A 5,083-nucleotide genomic window follows, 5' to 3' on the forward strand; every position below is an offset into this window, starting at 1 on the left:
GCACACGGGCTTTCTCTAGTTGTGGTGAGCGGGGGCTACTCTTCATTGGGGTGCACGGGCTTTTCATTGCAGTGGCTTCTCTTGTTGCAGAGCGTGGGCCCTAGGTGCGTGGGCTTCAGTAGTTGTGGCGTGGGCTCAGTAGCTGTGGCACGTGGGCTCAGTAGTTGGGGCTCACGAGCTCAGTATTGTGGCTCGTGGGCTCTAGAGCGCAGCCTCAGTAGTTGTGGTACATGGGCTCAGTAGTTGGGGCTCGCGGGCTCAGTAGTTGGGGCTCGCGGGCTCTAGAGCACAGACGCAGTAGTTGTGGCGCATGCACTTAAGTTGCTCTGCAGCATATGGGATCTTCCTGGACCAGGGATCGAACCCTTGTCTCCTGCATTGGCAGGTGGATTCTTAACCACTGCACCACTAGGGAAGTCCCTTAGGTTCTTTTTTGACTTCACCTTATGAACATCATAATAACTAGCACTTTTATGCACCTACAGTATGCCATAGTGCTTTCCATGTATTAACTCTTTACATTCCCACAACAACCCATTTTTCACGTGAGGAAACTGAGGCTCAGAAAGGGTAAGGATCTTGCCCAAAGACCCAGATGGTAAGTAACCAGAGACAAGATTCAAACCATGGCAGTCTGGCTCTGGATCCATGCTCTTAACCACAACGGGATGACACTAGTTATGCTTCATTATACAGAATGATATAAATCTAGGACCAAAAGTAATCTTCTTCACCTGTCACCCAGATAGCATGAGTCTGTTTCCTGGGGGTTCTGATCATCTTTGCTTTTCCTTGCCTCTGGGTTTCCTGTCTATTGTGTCTGTATGAATGTTTTTCCATTAGTGTTTCTCTCCAGCTGTGGGCACAGTGATATGTTGTGTCTCTGTTGTTCTTTTTTTTTTTTTAATTAAAAAAAATTTATTTTGCCTGCACCACGTGGCATTGTAGGATCTTAGTTCCCTGACCAGGGGTGGAACCTGAGCCTCCTGTGGAGGAAGCGTGGAGTCTCTAAGTCTGTTTTTCTGAAGGGGCCTTAGGCTGGGGGGGACACCTTACGGACAACAATCTTTATAAGGGACAAAGTGATATGTTAGAATGCTAGACACCTAAGGAAGTAGGGTTTTGTTTTTTTCAGGAAGTTATCCTTGTAACAGGGAAAGGGAAATTCAAATTGAAAGAGCGCTCAAGACCTTCCCAGCACGTAGAAAGTATAATTATATGAACTAGTATGGTTTGTTTGGGGACTGCTAGGTGGCTTATTATTTATGGAGTATAAAGTATGAGGGTGAGAGAAGGCCAGTGAGGGGTACACTTACAGTCATCCACAAGAATATTTTCGATATCATGCTAAACAGTTTGGGTATTAGGATCACTGTGGAGAATGAAAGGTGTATTGGAGGGGCAGGAGTTGGGGCAAAGAGACCAGAGAAGACCCAGGTAAGAGCCCTGGTGGGAGATAATGAGGGTCTGGACCGGAGCAGGGGCAGTGTGAGCAGGTAGGATGGGATAGTTTTAACCGGTGGAATTGATAGGTCCTCCAGGCCCTAAGGCGTGAAGGAGAAGTGGGAAGGACCATGAGGGCCCCCCATGCCCTGCCCCTACCCCATATTTCTGGTTTGTGTGGATGGTGGTGCCCTAAACTCAGAAGCAGTTACACTCCAGGTGGGGCAGGCTTGGAACTTAGGTATTGAGATCCATTGGAGGCTCTTAACGGAAATTCATTGTGGGAATTCCAGTACGAAGCCAATAAGTGGTATTACATTGGTACATTAATGATAGAGGCTTGATGGACACAATTTGACACTTTTATCATTGTAATCATTGTTTTTGAATAGCTAGAAATGCTCATAATGTATATGTCTACACATTCCTATATACTTGTTGTTTTTTGAATGTTGGACCATAGTTTATTCCTGCAAGTCACATTGAAAAGAAAAAACAGCTAACATGGAGGTGGTGGGTGTATGCTGCTGTTAGAATCTTGCACCACTAAAGTTCTCCATGGCACAAATTATACCCCTTTTGTTGTCATAATAGATATACATAAATTTTTAAAATTTAGAAGTGCCAGTCTTTTTTTTTTTAAACATCGTTATTGGAGTATAATTGCTTTACAGTGTTGTGTTAGTTGCTGCTGTATAACAAAGTGAATCAGCTATACGTATACTTATATCCCCATATCCCCTCCCTCTTGCATCTCCCTCCCACCCCTCTAGAAGACACCTTCTTGTCAGCATGGATTGGGTGGCCAACCGGGGCTGCAGTCTAGATGATACGCACCATGTGGACAGATTGGGTGTGCCTCGGCAGCCACTCCAGTCACACCTCAGCAGGGGCGTTGCTGAATACTTTTTCCTCTCCCTGGGTCTTGCAAATATAAGACTTCTAAATTGATGTATTATGTATATACAGAAAAGTGTGTACCCTAATCTACAACTTGATGAATCATCATAAAATGAACACATACGTGTTACCACCCCAGATCACCCCTTCTCATGCCCCCTTTCTCTCCCCCAAACTCACTACTATCCTCACGTCTAACACCATAGGTTAGTTTTGCCTAATTCTAAACTTTGTATAATTGGAGTAAAAAGTCACGTACTCTCTGTCTGGCTTCTTTTGCTCAACACTGTGTTTGTGAGATTCACCCATATCGTATGTCACAGTAGTTTGTGGATATTCATTGCTGTGTAGTATGTCATGGCATGAATATTCCACAGTTTATTCATTTACTGTCAACAGATATTTGGATTGTCTCCAGGTTGGGTTTATTATGAATAGTCTTTCTTGTATATGACTTTCGGGAGCTCATGTACACATTTCACTGGGTATTTTCCTAGGAAAGGAATTGCTCTGTTACCTGAATGTGCATGTGGTCAGCTGCCAAACAGTTCTGCAAGGTGGTTGTAATAAATGACACCCTCGCAAGTTGTTTATGAGACTTCCAGTGGCTCCACAACAATTGTTAAGTATTTTGAATGTCAAACGTTGTGTCAGCATATGGTTAAACCAGGGAATTCAATTTTTCGGAGCAGGAAGCTTGCTTGCTTATTTATTTATTTATTTATTTACTTATTTACCGCTGTGTTGGGTCTTCTTTGCCACACATGGGCTTTCTCTAGCTGTGGCGAGCGGGAGCTACTCTTCCTTGCGGTGCGTGGGCTTCTCATTGCGCGGGCTTCTCATGTTGTGGAGCACGGGCTCTAGGGTGCACGGGCTTCAGTAGTTGTGACATATGGGCTCAGTAGTTGTGGCTTGTGGGCTCTAGAGCACAGACTCAGTAGTTGTGGCGCATGGGCTTAGTTGATCTGCGGCATGTGGGATCTTCCCGGACCAGGGCTCGAACCCGTGTCCCCTGCATTGGCAGGCAGATTCTTAACCACTGTGCCACAAGGGAAGCCCCTCTCCTGGGAAGCTTATTAAGCTTGTATAGAGTCCTGGATCCCACCTCAGGCCTCCTGAGGGTGGGGCAGAGAAGACAAATCCTAGCTTCAGAGGCCTGCCAGGGTAGGTACTCTGTTGCGGGGACTGTGTGTGAATGGAGAATGAGAATAGAACACTTGGGTGACTCTGTAGAGAACTCTAGTGACAACTGTGGGGTTCAGGTTGGCTGGGGAAGGACCTGAGGCCAGGAACATGGTGACAAACTAGAGAAGCCGGTGGGATTCAAAGACTGGAGCCCTGGACGGTGCAGGAGGTGGGGTGAGTGGGAGGGACAGGGGGAGCTGGGAGGATGGGAGGCCGTGGTGAGCTTTTCAGCCGTGGAGCTGCTCCAGGTGATGAGACTACTTAGGAACCAAACCCAAACGCCTTCAGGGGCAGGTAAACTTCAGACAAACAAAATCTGTCTGCTGCTTGCGGGGGCTGTGTTGTACTTTGCAGTGTTGGAATTTGGGGGGTGGGGAGGAGTGAAAGACTTATAACAATGATGTATGTTACATTCTCAGTCATATTCATATAGGATGCCTCTTAGGTCCCAAACAGGATTTGGTTGCAAGAGGATCTGGTGCCCAAGTCTTTCATTGCCTCGGTGTCTGGCAGTTAGGCACTGGCCCACCGCAGACTCCAGTCTGTAATGATCTAGACAGGGTGATTCTCCCTCTGTTCTAGACACCAGGAGCTTGCCTTTAGTGAAAGACTCCATGCTGCCCTTTTCCTCTGGCATCTCCCAGGCAGCATTTATAACTTTTACCATAATTTATATAACTAATCTCCTGCTGGAAGACATTTAAATTTCCAGTGTTTTCCAGTTACAGACTAAACTTGTACATTAACTTTGGGAGAGTTGATATCTTTATGATGTTGAGTACTTGTTACTCCAGGGAAGTAAAGAATAAAACTTACTCTCAAGGGCAGATGGTAATACCCATTAGTCTAATATCTTCTAGTGTAGTAGAGATGCTTAGGTGCTTGATTTTAAAAAAAGAATTAGTAAATCTGAACTCTTTTCTTAAGTAAGATTAGCTTTCCACTTTATTTACATGAGTAATTTGCTAAGCAAAGATTGACCAAATTTCAGGTCACTGTCGGTTTCAGTCTGTAAATTTGGAGACCCTACATTTACTTTTAAAATTTTGAATAAACTTTTAATTTTTGGACAATTTTAGAGTTACAAAATAGGTGCAAAGAGAGTAAGGAGTGTCCCTGTGTGACCCTCATCAAGTTTCCCCCATTGTTAACACTTTATATTACCATGGGATATTTGTCAAAACTGAGAGACATTAGTACGTTACTATTAGCTAAACTCTAGACTTTATATAGATTTCATCAGTTTTTCCAGGAATGTCGTCTTCCTGTTCTAGGATCCAATCCCGGGTACCACACTGCATTTAGTTGTCATGTTATCCCACTCTTCTCTGGTCTATGGCAATTTCTCAGTCTTTCCTTGTTTTTTATGACCTTGACACTCTTTAGGCGTATTGACCAGGCAACCTATAGAATGTCCCCCAATCTGGGATTATCTATTGTTTTTCTTATGATTAAACTGGGGTTATGGTTTTTGGAAAGAAGGCCACAGAGGTGAAGTGCCTGTTCATCACATCACATGAGGGGGAATGTGGTCATCCATACAACATCACTGAGG

The sequence above is a fragment of the Lagenorhynchus albirostris genome, chromosome 12 (genome assembly GCF_949774975.1).
Source record: "Lagenorhynchus albirostris chromosome 12, mLagAlb1.1, whole genome shotgun sequence".
Lineage (NCBI taxonomy): Eukaryota > Metazoa > Chordata > Mammalia > Artiodactyla > Delphinidae > Lagenorhynchus > Lagenorhynchus albirostris.